The sequence below is a fragment of the Globicephala melas genome, chromosome 1, assembly GCF_963455315.2.
Source record: "Globicephala melas chromosome 1, mGloMel1.2, whole genome shotgun sequence".
NCBI lineage: Eukaryota > Metazoa > Chordata > Mammalia > Artiodactyla > Delphinidae > Globicephala > Globicephala melas.
The window spans coordinates 104,282,648-104,306,812 of NC_083314.1; the positions used below are offsets into that span (position 1 = coordinate 104,282,648).

At 40.6% G+C, this 24,165-nt stretch overlaps 1 protein-coding gene across 1 annotated transcript in view; it reads right to left on the minus strand.

Moving 5' to 3' along the window:
* Window positions 1-13,570: 13,570 nt before the first annotated feature.
* The window catches only part of RWDD3 (RWD domain containing 3), a 79,317-nt gene continuing 68,722 nt past the window's right edge, over window positions 13,571-24,165 (minus strand). The window contains exon 5 of the mRNA XM_060302485.2: window positions 13,571-13,898. The gene's annotated coding sequence lies outside the window, so the exon portion shown is untranslated. The remainder of the gene's footprint in view (window positions 13,899-24,165) is intronic.

Sequence of the window (24,165 nt, forward strand, 5' to 3'; positions counted from 1 at the left end):
ATTAGCATATTAAAGTCTCTAAGAAGTCTTTTGTAAAGATGTATGCTTAAACTGGTTTAAGTCATAATCTCCAGATTTATTTGCCCAGAGGACCCTCCCCATATCTATTAACACCTCACAAAGCATTCTAGGGAACACACTCTCTTTAGCCATTTCTAGGGCTACTGATTCTCTGAAATGAAGGTTAAACAAGAGAGAGGGAAGAGGGACTCCATTCATGGATCACCTGCTGTGGGGCCTAGCTTTGCTCTCTGGGCTTTCATGTACAATTTCATTTAATCTTCACAACAATCCTGTGAAATAATATCTTGTTATCCCCATCTAACAGATAAGGGAACTGAAAAATATATGTAAAATTGACTGAGAAAGAAGCTCACAAATAAGTGAAAAAAATCAGATTATAAATATATGCATATGTTTATTATATATAGTCTAGAATAAAGATTGTTAACTAGCAGGCTATAGGTTTTTTGTGTGTTTTTTTAAGCAAATTTATTTATATTTTATTTATTTATTTTTGGCTGCGTTGGGTCTTTGTTGCTGCGCGCGGGCTTTCTCTAGTTGCAGCGAGCGGGGGCGACTCTTCGTTGCGGTGCGCGGGCTTCTCATTGCAGTGGCTTCTCTTGTTACGGAGCACGGACTCTAGGCATGTGGGCTTCAGGAATTGCGGCACACAGGCTCAGCAGTTGTGGCTTGTGGGCTCTAGAGTGCAGGCTCGGTAGTTGTGGCACACGGGCCCAGCTGCTCCGCGGCATGTGGGATCTTCCCAGACCGGGGCACGAACCCGTGTCCCCTGCATCGGCAGGTGGACTCTCAACCACTGCGCCACCAGGGAAGCCCCCTATAGGTTTTTTTAATTAAAAAAAAAAGCTTTAGTTGTCAGTATTTAAAACCCAGGAGATTTCAAATTAAAGAAAAAAAAGAAGCTTTAGCAATGAGAGGCCACTTCCTTTGGGTAATGTCCTAGTGAGGCTAAGTAGCAGCTGCCCCCTTATTAAGGCCTGCAATCTCTACTTGCCCAAATCTCAGCTGGCTGGCTCGACTCACCTATGTGAGCTGTCTGGTTCATACAAACATTCAGGTGTGTGATGTCTGGCCTAAAATGGCATACTGAAATGCTCTTTTTTAAAAAAGTGCTGTGAATGGTCCTAGGTTACAACCAGTCAGAACAGTTCCTGCCCTCTCAGAGCTCGTACTGTAGCAGGAAAGACAAAAAATTATATAAGAAATTTCATAACTGCTTAGAAAGTATTAAGTTGGAAATATTAAAATGAGAAAACAAAGGAATACCTTAGGCATTCAGGATAGGAGCACACAAGGGAAGTGATTTTTAAGCAGAGAACTGAAAGATTAATAGAAGATGTCCAGGAAAACAAAAAGGGTAAAGTGCATTATAGGCAGACTCCATAAATAAATATTTATTGAGCAACCGCTACAAGCTTATAATCGTTTGCGAAGACAAGACAACAGGCCATCAGTAAGAGCACACGTGATGTTGACTGGTATCAGGGTTAATCATGTGAACTGAGGCAAGGCAGTGCTCTTCCATAACAAAGTCACTCAGATAGGCAAGAAGAAGGCTGAGAAACAATATAATATGATAATAAGAGCAGACTGTTCCCAAATGCACTACAAATTCTGTTCCCATCATGCACAGGATCCCTGTGTCCAAGCCTCACACACATAGGGAGCTTGCGTAGAAAGAATGTCCCAGGTGAGGCTGTGGTGGGGAGGTCACAGGGCCATGGGGACAGGTGGGCCAGGGAGCTTTGATACATCAGTGAATGATGTATCTGTTCCACCACAGCTCCTGAAAAGTTAGATACTCTGATCTTTCAGTTATGCCAGGTCTTATCTTCCCAACCAAAAAAATAAATATATATATAGAAAGAGAGTGAAAGCCTTTATATAAATATAAATTAATTTTAGATTAATATTCAATCCAATTATTTTTAATCTCATTATTCAATTACAAAATAGGAAATTAGGTAGGAATTAGTATCCCACTTTATAGAAGAGGTAACAGACTCGGTGATTACACATCTTACTGAATGTTACATAGCAGTAGTAGGTGGAGGAGCCAGGACTAAACTAGGCATTCCAACCCCAAAGCTCACACCCTAAGTTGTGGTTTTGCAAACTGTAGGTTAAGACCCATTATTGAATCATAACATCCAATTAGTGGCTTATAATAATTACTTTTAAGTGAAATAAGATTAAATAGAATAAACGATCATCCTTCACCTACAGTAACACTAAATATTATTTCATGAGGCTTTTCTGATTTATGTGTCTACTGGGTCCCAGTGTAAAATTATTTCTTACTATATATCATGGTTGAAGAGTTTTAAAGCCATTGTTCTGAGATCTTATAAAGGTATATAAAAAAGCAAATCACATTTAGTTTTACATCCAGTAACTGACCCTTTTTTAAATAATAAAATTACCCAAAATCAGTTCTGTCCTGAAAATTTAGTGTTTTTATGATCACTATGTAGAGGAGAGGGCTAGAGATAAGCTTTTAGGAATTATATCAGTTAGAATAGTTGGCGATGGTGTGGTAACAAACACCTAACCTAAAATCACAAAGGTTTATTTCTCAAAACCGTGCAAGTTCAGGTGTTCTGTGTCATACTCACTAGGGCCCCTGGCTCTGCCTGGAAAAGTACTTTCACAATCACTATGACACTGAGGAGGGAACATGGAACATATTTTATTGTCTCTTAAGCTGCCACATTGAAGTTACACATGTCATTTCCCATGTTTCATTAGCAAAGCAAACCATGTGGTCACATCTAACTTCAAAAAGGCAGCAAGGACAATCCTATGATGTGGCTGGGAAGCAGAATCCAAAGTATTGTTTGAACAGCACTAATGATGGCCATAGGAATCACAGTCATGAAGACAATAGTTAAAGCCAAGAAGATGGATGAGGTCTTATTCTATTGTCAATGAGGAAAAAATGCCAAGACACCTTTTAATATTGGGCTGGCCAAAAAGTTCGTTCGGGTTCCCTGTACAATGTTAACGAAAAATCCAAATGAACTTTCGGGCCAAACCAATAATATGGTCCCCATACTCATATTTCCAAATATCCTATTAGTAGCTTAAACTCAAAATGTCCCAAACCAAACTCATTACCCTCCCTACAACATGAATTCCTTTTACTACATCCTTCGTTTTGATTAATATCATCACCATTCACTCAGTTGCCCAAGTGAGTCACCTTGGAGTCATCTCCAGCTTCTCCCTGGCCTTCATTGGCCTAGCCAATGAATCACAGCCCCACCTCCAATAAGTATCTCACAAATCTCTCCTTACTTCACTCTTCCCATACTCACTGCACTGGTGACAAGCCACATCATCTCAACCAAGGCTAGCTATCCTAAGTAAGACTATACTTCTTTCGTATAATTGTCAAATTTGTAAATCTATCTTTTTTAAATTAACTGTTCTTGTGCCATATAAAGTTTCTACAATTTTTTTTGTTTCTTATTGGAATTTTGCAAATATCTTTTCTTGAAAATGCCCCCTATAGTGGAAAAACCCAGGTATAGGTATGATTAAAGAAGAAGAAAACATTTCGAGAATCCTTAAGAGAAGTAAAACAGGAAAAGAGGAGCCATAAGAGTCAGGCATACATATATGGCTACTCTACCTCTTTTTTTTTTTTTTTTCGGTACGCAGGCCTCTCACTGCTGTGGCCTCTCCCGTTGAGGAGCACAGGCTCCGGACACACAGGCCCAGTGGCCATGGCTCACAGGCCCAGCCGCTCCATGGCATGCGGGATCCTCCCAGATCGGGGCACGAACCCGTGTCCCCTGCATCGGCAGGCAGACTCTCAACCACTGTGCCACCAGGGAAGCCCACCATGTGGTCAACTTTGAGAGAGAGAAAGAAAGATGGTGTGTGTTTATGTGTGCGTAGTTATTCTCTTCAGAAAAGTTTATGTTTTTATTCCATGAGTTACATCTATAATTAAAACTTTATAAAATACTCTCAGTCTTCTGTTTTTAAATAGTAGCTATTAGTTTCTTCCTCTTTCTCTCTCTCCTCTTCTTCCTCCTCTTCACACCACTCTTTCTCTCCTCCGCCACCCAGTGGTATATTATTATCTTTCTAATTTTTATCTCTGGAGTGCTAAATAAGCATTTCACTTTTATTACTTCATTTGGCAGCTTTATATGAAATCGTTTGTCAGTCACTACCAATGAGGATTCAGCAAACTTATTCCACCTCTTACCTTCTTTTCCCCCTTCTTTTCTGCACTGTAGTTAGTCGTGTCACTCCTGCATAGTCATGCATATAATACTTGCATTCTGTTCTCTCATCCTAATTTCCACAATTGTCTTAGTCTTGGCTCCATTTTTAAATACATTTAAACTCACTACCACGAAAGAATGAAGTAGGACCCTTACATTGTACCACACAGAAAAATTAACTCAAAATGAATCAAGACCTAAATGTAAAAGCTAAAACTATAACACTCTTAAAAGGAAACAGGGGGAAAGCTTAGCAACACTGGGTTTAGCAATAATTTATTGTATTGGATACAACAGATAAATCGGACTATATCAAAATTTAAAACAATGCATCAAAGACATAATAATGTAAGAAGACAACCACTGGAATAAGAGAAAATATTTGCACATCACATATAAGGAGTTGATACCAGATACACAGAGAACTCCTAAACAACAACAACTAAATAAACAACAACAAAAGCTCAATTTTAAAATGGGCAGGGAATTTGGATAGACATTCTCCAAAAAGACATACAGCTGGTCAATTTTTAAGACACACATGAAAAGGTGCTCAACATTACTAATCACTAAGGAAATGCAAATCAAAATCACATGAGAGGGCTTCCCTGGTGGCGCAGTGGTTGAGAGTCTGCCTGCCGATGCAGGGGACACGGGTTCGTGCCCAGGTCCAGGAAGATCCCACATGCCGCGGAGAGGCTGGGCCTGTGAGCCATGGCCGCTGGGCCTGCGCGTCCAGAGCCTGTGCTCCGCAACGGGAGAGGCCGCAACAGTGAGAGGCCCGCGTACCGCAAAAAAAAAAAAAAAAACACACGAGATACCACATCACACACATTAGGATGGCTACTAGCAAATAAACAGAAAATAGCAAGAATTTGGAACGCTTGTTGCACTGTTGGTGGGAATGTAAAATGGTGAAGCCACTGTGGAAAAAAGTGTGACTGGTCCCCAAAAAATTAAAAAGAGAACTACCACATGATCCAGCAATTTCTCTTCTGGGTATAACCCCAAAGAATTGAAAGCCACATCTCTTAGAGATATTTGTATATCCACGTTCATAGCAGCTTTATTCACAATAGCCAAAAGGTGGACGTAACCCAAATGCTCATCAATAGATGACTGGGTAAACAAAGTGTGTCATATACATACAATGAAATATAGACATACCTCGGAGACGTTGCAGGTTCGGTTCTAGACCACTGCAATGAAATGAATATCATCACAGTAAGCGAGGCACAAGAAATTTTTGTTTCCCAGTGTATATAAAGTTATGTTTACACCATACTGTAATCTACTAAGTATGCAATAACATACGTCTAAAAAATAATGTACTTACCTTAATTTAAAAATACTGCTAAAAAATGCCAAAACAATTACAATAAGTAATATCAAAAATCACTGATCACAGATCACCATAACAAATATAATAATAATGATGAAAAGTCACACAAAGACATGAAGCGAGCAAATGCTGTTGGGAAAATGGCTCCCATGGACTCACTCAGCCCACGGTTGCCACAAACCTTCAACCTGTAAGAAACGCAGTATCTGTGAAGCAGAATAAGACAATGTATGCCCTTATTATTCAGACTTAAAAAGGAAGGAAATTCTGACACATACTATGACATGGATGAACCTTTGCACAGGTGCAGTCTATGGTCCACGCCTGCGCTATGCTAGGCTAGCTCGTTTTTTTTGTTCCCCGACCTTAATCGGGCATCTTGTTGCTGCACGGGGTTCTTCCCCTGGACATGAAAGCCCTAGGCAAGGAGTATGTGAAGGATGAATTTAAGAGGCATAAGACCTTTGGTTCTGACAAGGCTCAGTGTTTCTTGCAGGAAGGGGAGGTATATGCCACAGTGCTATGGCAACAAGCTAAAGAAAACACAAAATTCAACTGAAAAAGCATGTTTTGGAACCGTCCTCCCAGAAGAAAAACGTAATGACTTTGGTGCTGAACAAATTGGACAGTTGCAGGAGCTGATGCAAGAAGTCACTAAATCCAATAGCCAATTTAGTATCACTGACTCTATGAAATCAAAAATTTAGTCTATTACAATAAAGCTTAACAAAGCATTTAAAGTTCAAAAAAATTACTAGGCTCAGTGAAATAAGCCAGTCACAAAAAGACAAATACTGTACAATTCCACTTAAACAGGATACTTAGAATAGTCAAATTCATACAAAATAGAATGGTAGTTGCCAAGGGATGAGGGAAAAAGAAATGGGGAGCTGTTTAATGCGTATAAAGTTTTAGTTCTGCAAGATGAAAAGAGTTTGAAATTGGTTGTACAACAATGTGAACACACTTAACACTATTGAACTGTACACTTAAAAATTGGTTAAGATTGTACATTTTATGTTATGTGTATTTTACTGCAATTAAAAATAAAATGTTTGAAAATAGAGGAAAAAAACATATATATGAAAAGGAACTCAAAGACATATCAACTGCAATGTATAACCCCTATCTGGAGCTCAATTTGAACAAATCAACTACTTTTAAAATTTATTTCTAAATATCTATGAGATAATCACAAAATATGAACACTAGATATTTGATGGCATTAAAGAATTATTGTCATTTATTTTTTGGTGTGATAGTGGTACTGGGGTTGTATATTTTAAATATTCCTTACATCTCTTTTGTTTACGAGATACTACTAAAATTTTTATGGATGAAATGACATAATGGATTATTTCCCAGCTGGAGGATAGGGAGAAAATGATTAGGGGTATAGATGAGAAAAGATTGGCCATGATAACTGTTGAAGCTGGGTAGTGGGTACATGGGAGTTCATTATACTATTCTCTCTACTTCTGTTTACTTTGAAATTTTTCCTAATAAAAAATTTCAGTTTCAGAAAGAAAAAAAAAGTTCACTGCCAGTACTTTTGCCCCAGACATGCCAGCCATCGCTTGATTGGCAGAACTTCTCCCATGAGTAGTTTATTCAATAAAGGCTTGTGGCAACGGTCATCCCTGAGATTTTCCGCACGCTGTTGAGGTGGATATAACATCCTTGGCTCACACTTTCTCTCCCTGAGAATCTGAGAGGTACTGCCCCTCCGGCTCCTGGTGCTCAGTGTGGCTGTGGATACGAGTATGAAGTCAGCCTGATATTTTTACCTCTCTAAGTCATTGTACTTCAGCCTTTTACTGCCGGAAGTATTCTTCCTTCATTTTTAGAGTTCACTCTCACCAGGATATTTCTGGTGAGATTTCTGGTTATGATGAGCTGGGTCAATATTCCCTGATACACACAGTTTTTTCAGTTTGTAGAGTCACATTTTATTATCAGCGAGTTTCCCTGAATTATATCATTAAATGTTTGGGTTTTCTTTCATTCTTTATGTTTTTCTCCTAGAACTCAATTGTATGTATCCAGAATGTCCTTTTCTTGTCTTTTATGTCCATTATTTCCATCACTGTTTTTATCGTGGCTCTTTGCCTCACGTTTCTTCCAATTGTGTCTTCATTCTGTAATTATTTATTCCCTGCATTTCAGCTCATCTTTTATATTTTCCACTTACCCCCCCACTTCTCCTCTGTGTTCTTCAATTTTTTCTTTGTGGTCTTCATTCATCAAGGTAATTGCTTCATCGAGTATACTTTTATTTTAATTCATAGCGAATTGTCAGGATGAGATTTTCATCTGCTTGGGAGTGTTCTCCATCTGCCGGGTAGCTTTGCTGCTCTTTCCCACGTTTTTTTCCAATAGGATCTTTCTATCAATGCCTTCTTTTTTCAACTTGTCATCATTCAATGAGTTGCACTGGGCTTCCCTGGTGGCGCAATGGTTGAGAGTCCGCCTGCCGATGCAGGGGACACGGGCTCGTGCCCCGGTCCGGGAAGATCCCACATGCCGCGGAGCGGCTGGGCCCGTGAACCATGGCCGCTGAGCCTGCGCATCCGGAGCCTGTGCTCCGCAACGGGAGAGGCCACAGCAGTTAGAGGCCCGCGTACCGCAAAAAAAAAAAAAAAAAAAAATGAGTTGCACTTTCCCAAACCAGCTATTTTCAAGCAGTTCTCTGACTGGGGAGTGGCCAGAGTGGCCTTCCAGGCTACATTCTCCTCTGCTGCCCCACGAATTAGATTGTTCCCTGCAAATACAGCTCATCTTCGGATTCTTGGTTCAGCTGGTTACTCTATTTCTTGGCACCAAACCAGGAAAGGCACACTCCTGCACCAGCCCTGCTAACCTGAATTCCTAGGCAACTGTGTTCACTTTAGCACTTCAAGTGAACCCTTCCCCTTCAGGATGGTATTTTCACGGACACTTGCTGTGATCGGCCATCCCTGACTCTTTGCACTCTCTGTGCTACTTCTTTTTGTTTCGTCCTCTGCAGCTGCTACACAGGTTCAGCTTCTCTTGGCAGTTCTTACAGGTGTTACAGAGCCTATGGTTTATATTTGTCTCCTGGTTTTTCTGAAAATGGCAGAGATTCTTCCTTTTCTTTTTTTCCTTTTGTATGATCCCTAGGACACGAAGAGGGCAAATGCTGTCATGCACAGCCTCATGCATACCAGAAGTCTGACGACGTTATTAGGGAGACACTCTTGAGAAGCTTTATGCCTCCCATTTTATCGTGGTTGACTTTGGTTTTGTTACTCTGATTTTAATGAATTTACCCTCTATAAAAACAGTTTGCTTTCTTCTCACTCAGTGTGTGTATAAAACGTGCTTAGTTTTATACACACACTGAGGCTTTCTGAGCAAGAGTAAACCATCTCATCTGGGAAAGCAGAAAAATAATGTAAAGGGAATGATAAGCCCAGTTGCAACAGAATTCTTCCACTCAGTCAATCCTGAAATGGAAGCAGGATTATTGCAAACCAACTTACGATGCCTTACCAGCTGCTGAACTGGATCCCGCTTTAACTCTGCAAGATGACAGAATGAACTTATTTTCTTTCATGTAATGAAACCAGGATCTTTCATGGTCAGTAAGAGTGAGGAAGCATCTGGATTCATTGACTGCAACAGACCTTAATAGTGTGTAACTCGCTGGGGGAAAATTGTGTGTATCGTATTGTCATTTTGCATCTGTTACTCTGATTAGGATCATTGTAATACATTCAGATTCATTAATGATGACTACTTTGGATCCCTAAATAATTAATGGAATCATAGGTGTCTCCCTCAGCAACAAACTGCTGGCACTGTGTATTAGGCAGTACTGTGAGCTCTGAATAAAAAGCTCTGACACAGCTCCATCTGTTTTTGCCAGGCACCTCCTCTTGCACCAGCTTTCTTAGCCAAGCCCGGAAAAATAGGCAGAGCCAAGAGTAGAAACCAAAGCAGACTCCATGCATCGCGATGGTTTTAAATGCAAGATGCCAGGCTCCAGCTCATCTAGTGAATCAGAATCCCTGGATGGTGGCACCTGGGAATCAGCATTTTGATGGGCATCCCAGTGTTTCCTATGCGCCCTAAAGACTGAGAAGCTCTGGATGGAGACCTCTTGCCCAGAAAAAAAGTCAGCAAGATGGGGAAAATATTATGTTGTGAATCCTAGTCCACTAGAACTCTATCACTTTGTGTGTGGATTTTCCTTACCTCACGTGCCTAATATGCTTCCAAGACTTGAAGGAAAGAATTCCTCCTACTTCTAAATTACAAAACAAATCTCATCCTCCTCCACCTGATTCTGCTGCTTTTGTTGCTCTGCCCAATTCAGCGTGCACTCTGAGGATGAGCAGTTGACCACATGTGAAGCAGAAACGTTAATATTCTGAGATTTTTCTGAGAGCAAATCTAAAGGAATAAAAAAGAAAAGCCAATTTATTAGGCTATGATTAAAAACACACACACAATTAACCGTGGAAGTGCTTGTTTCCCAATATCCCAAGGACAATGATTCTTGGTAGATTTTTCAATTTATCTGCATTTCATCAAAGTAGAAGACTATACAAATAAATGGCGGTGGCATATCCTGAGGCATTGCAGAGGTCACGAAGAGATCTATAATCCACACAAATTGCAAACATTAATAAAGATAATGCCCTAGTCAGGAACTGTGGAGTTAATGTATATTTGTAAATGTCTCAAGACTAGATGGAAAGAGGAGGTAGGGAGGGACCCATGAAGGTAGATAATGAAGGTGGGGGAGGGGACCAGGAGAAAATACCAAGGAACTCTGACTCAATTTACATCCCAGAAACCATTCTGCTGCAGTGGAGGGAAGCCAGCCTGGCCTGGCTTTCTCCCAGGCTGCACCTCAGGTCTTCCTCCAGAAAGTTTCCACAGATAAGCTCAGTAGCCCTACCCATGGTTACCACTAGAAAATCAAACAATTAGCAGCATATCAAAGTAATCACAGGGAGCCGGAGGATTCTTGCAAACTCCAGATGCCTAAATTACTGCTCAAAATGTCATGGGCACACGGGGCTAATACATTGCAGACAAGGGGCGTCACTTGCAAATGGAAACGGGTATTGAGAGAAGAGCAAATTTTAGCAAAGTGTTACTAAAGTAGAGCAAAAGTAGCCACCATGTGCCAGGCTTTATTGTCAAGCATTTATTTATTTAAATTTAACCCTCACTGCAACCTTTCCAGATGACACTCATTTTACTGATGAGGAAACTAAATATGTAATAAGGACACTCATCTAGGGAGTAGTGGAGCCAGGCAGGATACACATCTAACTCCAAGGTCCATGCTTTAAACCACAATCCTACTATGAAAGACGCTGGATCCCTTTAGTGGTATAGGCTTGAAAGCTGCCATTCTGGTAAGATACACAGGAGGAAGAGTCTGCATCTGTGAATCTACACTCAATTTGGCTAAATGAGAGACGCTGCGAGGTATAAGGAAACTAACATGGCTTTGGACATGGCAGCACAGTTGACTTTCTGGATGAGGGATGAGATCAGAAGTCAAGAATTCCTGGGACTTCCCTGGTGGTGCAGTGGTTAAGAATCCACCTGCCAATGCAGGGGACATGTGTTCGAGCCCTGGTCCGGGAAGATTCCCACATGCCGCAGAGTAACTAAGTCCATGCACCACAACTACTGAAGCCCGCGCGCCTAGAGCCCGGGCTCTGCAACAAGATAAGCCACCGCAGTGAGAAGCACGCGCACCACAATGAAGAGTAGCCCCAGCTCGCTGCAACTAGAGAAAGCCTGCGTGCAGCAACAAGACCCAATGCAGCCAATAAATTTAAAACAGTAAATTTATAAAAAAAAGAATTCCTGGTTCCATCAGACTTATACGTAGACAATGGATATTCATTCAATTAATTATTTAATTTTGACTTTGTCAATCTGTATTCCCAGTGTAAACACAGTATTGCCTGGCATATGGTAAGTGCCCAGTAAATGCCTGATGAATGAGTAAATAAATATATGAACTGGTGAATGGATGAATCAGTGTTCAAAGAAATACGCATCCCCATATTCACTTGTAGAAAATCATTGCACACAGACCAGCACAGCAACCCCACCATCATCAATCCTTTTTGCCAGACATTGGTCCCCAAGCTTCTGTACAAGTAAAGAGGGTATAGTCATAGTCACAGCTGCTTATGTAACAGACTGTGGCAAAAGCAGTAAATAAATGAGACTCAGGCCATGAGCATTTCCAGGCTGACGACTCACACAGCACCAGGGTTTCTGTCCATGGCCATTATTTTTTAGCATTTCTTTGCACTGCCCTTTTACTACAAGAATCAATCTGAACTTTTAATCACTTGCTCTTTGACCTAAAGTATATGGATTTACAGCACACTTTTCAGAGCTATGGGATCTTTGTCTCGGATTTTCCATTGTTTAAAGTTTAATCTTAACTAACTGGAGCTAATTTGAGATCAACAAAACCTTCCAACCTCTATCCAGGGGCCATGAAAGTATTAAAAAAAAAAAAAAAAAACCGTACAGTTTTCCAGCTGAGTTGAAGTTCATTTCATGGGCAAACATAGGAAGGACTCACATTTAATAAACAGAGTCTTTCTATTTATTGCAGCTTTCAATCGACAGATGCCTTCATGATGGAAAAAACAAAAAGGACAAGAAGTTAGACCTCCTAGGTTTGAAACATGTTTTCACCACTATTAGATGTGTGAACTTGAGTAAATCACTGTCACACTGGATCTGTTTGTCCCATTGAAAAATGAAGTGTTGAACTCTCTGCTAGATCTATAAACACACACATGACATTTATTATAGTCTATCTTATTCCATAAGTTCACCTTGTTTATCATTGAGGTTGTGAGTTACTTGAGGATGTGTCATAAACTTTCTTCTTTCATCTCTTCCATTGCTTCCAGACACTGTTAAACACAAAAAGCTAATCAGCCGTCAACTGGATTGAAGTAAATCAAGGTTCCCCACGTTTGCCTTCCAAAAACTATCAACATGAAAACCTTTCCAAATGTATGTAAAGAAACACTTCAATAATCAAAACAACATGCTGTATTTGGTGTTTTTTTCCTTCTCTTTTATTTCTCACATATGTGTGCTCCCTTGTGTGTGTGTATGTGTATGTGTGTGTATTTAAAATAATCCATGCTTCTTTCACTCTTGATTAAAAATTGTAATGGTTTTGTACATGATTTCCCCAAGTGAAATTTTTATTGAAAATGGAAAATACTCAATTTCTGTTTTCACTAAGTGGTTTAAAACACATGACAATTAACAAATGAGTCACAGGCAGCCTCTTCCTGTAACTAATGCACTGCAAGCTGGATTCATCAATTACAGCAAGGATAGAATATCCACTTTACCAAACACCCAGGTTTCCTAGACTTTGTGCCTTTTTCGTTTGTTTGCATTTCTCTTTTCTTTCTACCTGTTTTATTCATCAATTGTCTCCAGCAAATTATAGCAAAGGTGTCTCCCTTCTCTATTGCCACTCTGCGATCTATACTTAACTGCAGAGTAACAGCAACAGAAGCCATAACTAACAGCCCCAGCCTTCTAAATCTGCAAGCCTGGGAAGAATCTCGTATCAGGGCATTACGTGCTAGATTTAATGTGGATGTTGTAGTCTGAAGCGAAAATTATTTGTACAGCTGGAATATAACATTTGCATAAGTTACAATTAAAAGAGAAAATATAATTACCAATTTTCAACTTAATTTGAATGGTTTTTAAAATACTCATTTGGCATAGGCAACAGCTTGCAGGGAAAGAACACGCTCTCGGAGTTGCATCCCTTTGTCTGAGTATCAGTAGTGAACTCATTTTGAATGGTTTGCTTTAACCCCTGAATCCCAACACTAACCAGCATTGAGAATCTAAGGTACAAGGCACTGTTTGTTTTGAATAGGATTACAACATACACAGCAATTCATAAATATTTGCATCTTTTAATTGTTTCTAAAAATGAAGTGGCAAGTGACATCCAACAGTAATGTTATTTCTCCCATGGAGCGAATGAGCAGTGGAATTTTAACTAGTTTCATTCCCTTTCAGCTCTCAGATCTGAGATCTTTGGTCACATCTCCTGTATAATGTTTTCCTCATATCACAGTCTCTTTAATGGCTCCAGCTTCTGATTTTTTTTCCCCCGTTAATTACATGTCTTTTTCTTGTAGCGACTTCATGCTGAAGGCATGTCATTCTTCTCAGACACAGGCTCGGCTAGGTGTCCATGCACCAAGTCCATTTGTTCATTTGTTTTCAGGATTTCTTTTCTAAGAAACAAAGGAATCCTTTTATTATCCTCAAACACGAGAATCAAACTTTTCATAAAATATTTTGTACAGCATGTTTACTTGAAACCCTGCTTCCCCAAAGTCAGATAAATGTGATTATTATGTAACGTGCATTGTGTGGCATCAATGAGTTTTGAAAAAGAGACAAAAAAGAGAAAATGACTCCATTCAATCTTTCTCAGAAAAAAAAAATGGATCGAAAAAGACACATAAATGAAAAAAATTGCTATTATTTTGAATTACACAATTAACTATGCCTTTCTATTTTCCTGATCCTTCTTTCCACAGCTATCTCCAAATAATGAGACATCAGAACATACTCTTGGGAAAAAACTCAATTGTAAAAACTGATCCTTTGTTCTATTTGCCCTGGAATCTGAAAAGGAAATTCTGTGGGAAACAGAAAAATATAAAGTAATAATATAACCTCATTTCACCTTTTTCCTGAGAAACCACAAAGGTGGTCATCTGATTGAGAGTGTTATTACGTAGCATCATTTTTTTAAATCACAGAAACCCTGTTTATTTATGGAATAAAAATACAGGACAATGACAGCAGCACCACACCACCTTCAGGAAAATGCACTGCTGCTTAGAATGACTTGCTGAAACTAACAAGGAAACTACTTAAATGATGGCCCTGTGGATAGTCATCTTTTGTGCAACAAGCCTACAATAACTTCATCATTCAAAACTGGGATATAAATTGAATACATATATATGATAAATACATATACATTTTATTTTTATTGAAAAACTTCCAAGATTTTAATAAGCTTTATCCTGGGGCCTATAGGCACCTGTCAACCTCCTGGCCCACCAGCGTGCTCATTTCTTTTCTCTTTGATGCACTGTGGATAACTGTATCAGACCCTAAGTTTACATTCAGAGTCATAAGCCAGAAGCAGACCATTTCCTAGAATAAATGGTATTTCCCAAACGGTGGAACATTTTTACCACTGGTGAGATAATTTTAGTTGCCATATTCCAAATATTTTCATTGCTATCTATTTATTTTTAAAAAATAGAATATTACATCAAACTTGTATTCTCACCAATTTTATTACTTAGAATTATATTGAGGAAAAATATCACAGATGGTATGCAGGCATAGCAAAGTCATGAAAGAGGTACAGAAATGACTAAAGTTTAGGAAACAGTATCCTAAAAAAAATCACTTCTCTATATTAACATATCCTCACAGTAGCGGTGTGAGATTTTTTTTTTTAAATGTTTATAGGATTATAGTTGCTCTACAATGTTGTGTTAGTTTCTGCTGTACAGCAAAGTGAATCAGTTATACATATACATATGTATAACTCTTTTTTAGATTTCCTTCCCATTTAGGTCACCACGGAGCACTGAGTAGAGTTCCCTGTGCTATACAATAGGTTCTCATTAGTTATCTACCTTATACATAGTAGTGTATATATGTCAATCCCAATCTCCCAATTCATCCCACCCCCCTTCCCCGCTTGGTATCCATAAGTTTGTTCTCTACATCTGTGACTCTATTTCTGCTTTGCAAATAAGTTCATCTGTACCATTTTTCTAGATTCCACATATAAGCACTATTATATGATATTTGTTTTCTCTTTCTGACTTATTTCACCGTGCATGACAGTCTCTAGGTCTATCCATGTCTCTGCAAATGGAACTATTTCATTCCTTTTTATGGCTGAGTAATATTCCATTGTATATATATGTACCACATCTTTTTCCATTCGTCTGTTGATGGACATTTAGGTTGCTTCTATGTCCTGGCTGTTGTAAATAGTGCTGCAATGAACACTGGGGTGCATGTATCTTTTTGAATTATGGTTTTCTCTGGGTATATATGCCCAGGAGTGGGATTGCTGGGTCATATGGTAGCTCTATTTTTAGTTTTTTGAGGAACCTCCGTACTGTTCTCCATAGTGGCTGTATCAATTTACATTCCCACCAACAGTGCAAGAGGGTTCCCTTTTCTCCACACCCTCTCCAGCATTTACTGTTTGTAGATTTTTTGATGATTGCCATTCTGACTGGTGTGAGGTAATACCTCATTGTAGTTAATATAGGTGAAACATTTAGACAGGTGTCTAACACTCAGTAAGTACTATACAAATGTTTCCTATTATATGATCACTGTAGATCTGAATAAGTGTGACTGGAAATCATGAATAATTTAGTTCCTTCAATTATGAAGTTATTTTAAATGGGAATATTACTTTAATGCCTTAGATATCTTACCAATTAAACAGGATAGTAACTAAAGAGGTTCAAAAACTGGTAGGGGGCTTCCCTGGTGGCTCAGTGGTTGGGAGTCCGCCTGCCGATGCAGGGGACACGGGTTCGTGCCCGGGTCCGGGAAGATCCCACATGCCGCGGAGCGGCTGGGCCCGTGAGCCATGGCCGCTGGGCCTGCGCGTCCGGAGCCTGTGCTCCTCAACGGGAGAGGCCACAACAGTGAGAGGCCCGCGTACCGCAAAAAAAAAAAAAAAAAAAAAAAACTGGTAGGGATGATATAAACAAAGATCAAAATAAACATGAAATAATATATTATCATCTGTCTCATTCCTTATATTGGTGTTTAAACATATTTTAGGTATTGAAGTAAAAATCTTAAGAAACAAGTTTTTCTACTCTTTGCGACTACAGTTGTTAACCATTTGCAGTAGAGAATAACACTCCTTGGCTCATGTTTTCAGTTGCAGAACCACTAAACCTTTGAACTGGAAAAACCTTTAAGATGAAAGGCCAATCCTATCACGGCTTATATAAGTAAACAGGTGGATTTGTAATGGGCTTTTAGGGTCTTAATGAGCAACTCTGTGGAGGATGGGACTTGCAAGCAGTGAGAACAACTGGTTCAAAAGAACTTGGGCTTCCCTGGTGGCTCAGTGGTTGAGCGTCCGCCTGTCGATACAGGGGACACGGGTTCGTGCCCGGGTCCGGGATGATCCCACATGCCGTGGAGCAGCTGAGCCCGTGAGCCATGGCCGCTGATCCTGCGCGTCCGGAGCCTGTGCTCCGCAGTGGGAGAGGCCACAACAGTGAGAGGCCCACATAGCGCAAAAAAAAAAAGTACTAAAGCAGGGGTTCATGACTTATTCTAGGTGTCCAAGGTACGTAGTACGAACCAGTATTAGGAAATAACACTGGAAAATGCTTTTTAATCATCCAACCTTTAAGGTTAGTAATTTCTGAAGTCGGTACAAGTAACCTGACCTGTAACTTTGAAGTGAGACAGATCTAGGTATGACTCTCCACTTGTTACATAAGCCAAGTCTTTGAGCCTCAGATTATGCAACAGGGTTATTATAGTGATTAAGTGACTGTACACAGAACTCATAGCTGAGATGCCTGGCTGATTGAAATTCTACTCAAATGTTTGTCTTTCTGACCCCTGTCATCATATGAATAAAAATCTGGGAAAAAAAAATCACCTTTCCATCAGGGACTGAGTTCTTAATTTTTTTAAGAAAAAAAAAAAAGAATTTCCCAAAAAAATTTTTGGAAGGAAATTAAAACCCCAAGGAAGAGAGAATTATTTTTAATTTTTACTCTTCTCCTTGATTTATGGAAGACATTTCTCAAATAGAGTAAAAACACCCCAGCACAGTGGCTTTCCTTGAATGCAGAGAGTAAATTCAGAACAGGCACTCTCAGGAAAATGTGGGAATTTTCCCGAAGGGACCTCACCACAAGCCAAGACCTGACGGGATAAAGAAGAGCCTATGCCGAGCTGCGGACATGGTGCGGGTTGCTCCTCGAGGCTCAGGCCACAGCAGGGCAGGAACGCAGTGATGCTCACCAGCAGGTGAGGGCTGCCCCAGAAAGAGACCCTGAACGGAGCTCCCAGAGGTGGAGGCAAACACTGGAGCCTCGGAGCCCCCCTTCCCTCCCCAGCTCTGGCCGCTCCACATCTCTTGCTCTCCCCTCCCTTCCCCCTGCACCTTCCCTGCCCTTCTTTCTTCCTCTTCTCTCTTTCACCAACTGAACTAACTATTAACAGCATGGAAATCTGTTTTTTCATTATTGAATGTCTTTATATACACCTTTTTGGTTTCTCTTGAGTTTTAAATGTGTGTGATTTCAAAGTTTTATATTTCCAGTTCCCCAAAAAGCCTAGAATCAGACTTAAAAAAATAGCCCTAGGTTGGTTTTCACTTGTATGTGGTTCTAAGATAGATAGTTTGTATGATTCAGTGCCCACTCCCACCACCAAGATTGAAAGTAGAGCGATAATCAGAGCTGAAGCAAAGGGACCAATTTTCCCCTCTTGGTAGGAAGAGTAATACATGTAACTTAAGAATAACTAATGGGGTGGAAGAACCATTGTGTTTTGTTGCTCTTTGTAGTATCCTGAAGAAGTCATGCCATTTTGAACAGTAATCAAGGGAAGTCTAGTGTAATTCACTATTAAGAGAAAATAGATCATGCTTTAAAAATGTTTCTTTATACCCTTTTTCATGTAAACTATACCTCCTAGAGCAAATGTCAGAATGAATAAGTGGGATGGAGCAGGGATTTTCACACTAAATTCCTCAGAGCCCTGCAGGGCTGGGGTGCAGGGTGAGGAGCTGAGGGGGAAGGGAAGGAACATTATGTGGAAAGTTCTCCAGGCTCCTCCACCCCCTTCACCTACAGCAGCTCTGCTGTTACCTGTTTTATATATGGGAATCATTGAAGATTTCACCTAAAAAAAACATAAAAAGGATTCCACTGTTCTTAAAATTTGGGAAGTCATGGGAATAAAAATTCATGTGCCTGCATCGACCCTGGGAAAATGGAAAAGGTATAAAGATGGTGAGCGCTTCTTCAGACTAACAGTTTCTTTTTAATTCTTCAAAAGACTCATTAAGTTATATCCTGCTCTTCTGTGACCTTGGAAAGTACTCCCTACTCCTCCTACCTCCTACTCCTTGTGGTGGGGAGGGAGTCACAAAGAGCAGATTGATTGGGTTACTCTCCCTCTACAGTTTTATGTAAATTTGTCAAATAACTAAGATCTCTGTCCTGACAAGAGCCAGGTAAGTCTAAACACTTCTCACAGACAGAGCTGACAAAATTCAAAAGTAGTTTGGGTGAAAGAGACTCATTAGTTTCAAACAGGCGTTTGAGTCCCAAAGGGAAGACATACATCATCAGTCGGAGCATTGTGATGTCACAGAGGAACTTCATCAGTCTGCCAATTAGAAAGGAGTCATGAGAGTTAAGTAAAATGAAATGTAAATAACTGCTTAATTAGGTGTGCATGGAAACTGGAGAGTCTCCAAAGTCGTTAGATATGAGCATGCTTGGCTGGCAGCTCCTTAGACTGAGGGTTAGTGCTGTCATAACCTTCCATAACAGCTGGAAGGTGGCTGGGAGACTCCACATAGGTCCCCAGAAGACAGGTTGACCTGGATGAAGCATTCAAGACAATTAGGTGTAACTTCGTCCACATGGTTGGGGTCCTCTAGAGCAGTAGTTCCAGAACTTCTTGAGGCCACTCCGGTAGAACAAAATATTTAGGAATCACCTCTACTGCTGAGGCAAGGGGTGGGAGCAGGCATAGAGAGAGAAAACTTTATCAGAAGGAGTGAGGAAACTGGACAGCTACATATACAACAATGAGATTAGAACATTCCCTCACACCATATACCAAAATAAACTCAGAGTGGATGTAAGACCTGAAACCATAAAAGTAGAAGAGAACATAAGCAGAACACTGTTTGACATAAATCGCAGCAATATTTTTTGGATCTGTCTCCAAAGGCAAAAGAAATAAAAATAAACAAATGGAACTTAATTAAACTTTAAAGCTTTTGCACAGCAAAAGAAACCATCACCGAAACAAAAAGGCAACCTACAGAATGAGAGAAAACACTATGACCTACAAGGTCATATAAATAAACAGCTCATACAACCCAATATCAAAAAAACCCGAACAACCCAATCAAAAAATGGGCAGAAGACCTGAACAGATGTTTTTCCAAAGAAGACATACAGATGGCTAAGAAGCACATGAAAAGATGCTCAACATCGTTAATGACTAAAGAAATGCAAACCAAAACAATGAAATACCTCCTCACACCTGTCAGAGTGGCTATCAACCAAAAGTCTGCAAATAACAAATGTTGAAGAGGATGCGGAGAAAATGGACCCTTCCTGTACTGTTGGTGGAAATGTAAATTGGTACAACCACTATGAAAAACAGTATGGAGGTTCCCCAAAACACTAAAAATAGAACTCCATATGACCTAGCAATTCCACTTCTAGGGATATATCCCCCAAAAACCCCACTAATTCGAAAAGATACATGCATCCCAATGTTCATAGCAGCACTATTTACAATAGCCAAGATATGGAAGCAACCCAAGTGTAATATATATATATATAAATGGAATGTTACTCAGCTGTAAGAAGGAATGAAATTCTGCCATTTGCAGCAATGTGGATGGACCTAGAAAATATTATGCTTATTGTAAAATGTCAGACTGAGAAAAACGAATACTGTAGATCACTTATATGTGAAATCTAAAAAATAATACAAATGAATGTATATACAACACAGAAACAGGCTCACAGATGTATAAAACAAGCTACTCGTTACGGAAGGGGGAGGGGCAAATTAGGTGTATGGGATTAAGAGATACAAACTACTATGTATAAAATAGATATGCAACAAAGATATATTGTATAGCAGAGGGAATTATAGCCATTATCTTGTAAGAACTTTCAGTAGAGTATCTGTAAAAATACTGGATCACTATGCTATATATCTGAAATTAATATTGTAAATCAACTATACTTCAATTTCAAAAAAAGGAATGAAGGGGCTTCCCTGGTGGCACAGTGGTTGAGAGTCCGCCTGCCGATGCAGGGGACACGGGTTCATGCCCCGGTCCGGGAAGATCCCACATGCCGCGGAGCGGCTGGGCCCGTGAGCCATGGCCGCCGAGCCTGCGCGTCCGGAGCCTGTGCTCCGCAACGGGAGAGGCCACGACAGTGAGAGGCCCGCGCACCGCAAAAAAAAAAAAAAAAAAAAAAAGGAATGAGGAAAATGAAACATTTTAATATAGGGCATTATAGGTATTTAGTTCATATTAGAACCATGAAGACTGAGTCCTGTCCCCATCAATATTATAAGAAGTTAGTCAGCAAAATACCCAGAGGCTAAGCAGACATCAAGTAGACTTTGAACCACAGGTTGCAAATCTCCACTTGACAGGAATATTAGAATGCTCTTTGCTGTCTAGCACTCACATGTTTAAGCTGCTGCTAGTTTCCCCTACACTTTCACCCCTACCCTTGCCTACAAAAAACATCCAAATTCCTTAACATGCATCAAGGCCCTTCAAGATCCAACCCATTCTCCTTTCCCAGCCTTACCTCTCCCCACAACTTAGCCTGTTGCATCTTACAGGCCAGTCTGTACTGGCCCGTTGGTTTAGGTATGTCCTTTTTTCCAAATTCTCTGAATGGCAAAATCACATTCATCTTTCAGAATCCAGTTCAAATCTCACCTCCTTCCCTGATGAATTCATGACTCCTTTGTGTTACAGACACTGTTCGGGCATCTACTTTAGCATCTTACTTGGGGAAAGCAGTTCTCCCCTGAGTCTGAGGTCAGACATATATGCACAGATCTAGAAAACCAATGGTGTGCATCCAGGAATCTCTGCACATAGGGCACTGAGGGGGTAGCTGACTGGGTAACAAGCCCCCCGATGACAGGGGAAGGGAGATTTGGAGTACCATGTGGTATTGGTCTCTTGCATTTGTCCCCAGTCTAACCCCATGGACACATGTCCAGATGTTTATAGACTGATGATTAAGAGCATGAATTCTAAAATTCAGTGCCTGGATTCAAATCACAGTTCTGTCACTTACTAGTTGCCTTGAACGAGTTAGTTAACCTCTCCAGCCTCGGTGGAGATGATAATAACAGAGTTCCTACCTCATGTGTCATAGGGATTATACAAGTAAGTGTCACACAATAAAGCATCATATAACAAGCGTCAGCTATTATACTTAGGAAGCGAGATGGCAGTTAAGTAAAAACTGAAAATGCTGTAAGGCCTTGGGGCACATGCAGCACAAATTCAGAACCTCTGAGTTGAGAGAAAACAAAAAGAGGGTGTTCTTCCCAACTCCACCATGGACCAGAGGCAGTGTGGTGGCATCTAGAGGGACTAGAAGCAACTGTAACCCCAGCAGAAGGCTTGGGTGCTTGACTGAGGCAGCAACGCTCAGAGAGGTCCATCCTCTGCAGAGATGGCAGCAGGGCCAGGCATGAGCAATGGCTGTCGCCGTGTGGTCTCTGTGGTACCCAGAAGTGGTGTTACAAGACATCCAAGGTGTCTGGAGGGTGCAGAGCAATGCAGTAGATGTGACAGAGGAGCCTGGTTGAAGTGAGGACATCCAGTGGACACGGTAACAGTGTCAGCAAAGGCAGTGATGATAGCATAAGAGGAGTCATATTCAGTGGACGCCTTGAGCTGATGTCTGTGGAACACATTCCCTGAGGTTGACCAGGAATATGGGGGCAGAGGGGTGCTTTGCCAGGGTGCAGAGACCCTCTAGGATTCCAATGTAATGAGTCAAATTGTCATTGGCATGACCACTTTTTTTCAGAAGGGGAATACTGAGACAACATGAAAAGCACAAGCTTTGGTTTCAGACAGGCTTTTGCTCCATGCAACTGAAGATATTTACTGAGCATCTATTTGTGCCTCAGGCTCTGCTCTCGTTGGTGGAAGTACCACAGTGAGCGAGGCCAAAAAATTCCTCCTCACACACAGTCTACCTTATAGAGGGAATGTAGACAGTAAACAAGTAAGAAATCAAGTTAATGAGATCTTCCCTGTTTGAGAGCTGCGAGGCAGTGAAACAGATGATCTGGCGTACAGGTGGGGTAGAGGGAGCTCCTTAAATATGGCAGTCAAGTAAAACCTCTCGTTCAGAGTGAGGGCTGATGGCAGTTCAGGGGAGATATGGAGACAGAGAGTGGGACCCTAAGGTTTGGAGACTTGGCATATTGGAGGAAGAAAAAGTAGCAGAGTAAGTCCCAAACGGGGGTCAGCGAACTCTGGTCTGTGGGCCAAATCCAGCCTGCTGCCTGTTTATATAAATAAAGTTTTATTGGAACATTTGTTCATCTATTATCTGCAGCTGCGTTTGTGCTGTAATAGCAAAGTTGAGTAGTTACAACACAAACTGTATGGCCTGAAAAACCTATAATATTTACTATCTGGTCCTTTCCAGAAAAAGTGTGCTGATTGCCGGTCTACAGCCTAGCCAATGAGCTTGAGAGAGAGCAGTGGGAACTAAAGTTAAGGGGTGCTGAGGGGTAGCAAACTGTAGGACACTACAAACCATGGCAAAGAACTTGGGTTATATTCGACGTGTAATGGAAAGCCATTGTCCAAGCAAGGGAGACATGCGATCTGATTTATATTCTCCACTCTGGGAGCTGTGCGGAGATGGACCATAGGGTTGACGTGGCAGCAGGGAAACCAACTAGACAGATGCCATAGAGCCCAGGGAGAGAGGAAGGTGCCGTGGCTGAGGATGGCAGCGGTGCAGATGGGGACAAGTAGTCAAGATGTATTATCTCAGGTATAACAGGTTCAAGGATCCCAACTCAACTGTATAACCTTAGGCAAGTTACTACTCAAATTCTTTAAGCCTCAGTTCCTTGTGAGTAAAACCCTCAGAGCACTATTGTGTGGATTAAATTACAAAATGCACCCGAGGTACCTGTCAAAAAATGTGTTCAATAAATGTTGGCTGTTATTGTTGCTGCTGTTGGTTGTTGTTGACAGGTGAGGCCCACGGAGAACTAGGTCACAGCACATGCTGCACTGGGTCGGTGGTGCCCTTCTCTCTCTGACCAGATTGGCGCATTCCCTGGAGACAGGGAAGTATTTATTCATCTTTACATCCCCAAAACTGTGCCTGGCACATGGTAGATGTTTAATAAATTTGTATTGATTTAACTATTAAGGTTTTTTTGAAGAAAGGAAAGGCATTATTCATTCTGCTATTTTTCACCAGAAGTGTTTTGCTTTTAGGATTGATATGGAACATTTTTATGACACATTATTCTGAAGATACAGAGGTAGTTGTAGCTAAGGAGAGCTAGTACCCTGCATCCTGTCTGTTGCAAAGGGAAACTCAGATGCTGCTCCCCAGGAAACCTCTAACCTGATAAAATATGTCAGTGATCGCGATTATATATTAAAGCTAGACTAAAAAGTCACCACGCACAAGAAAT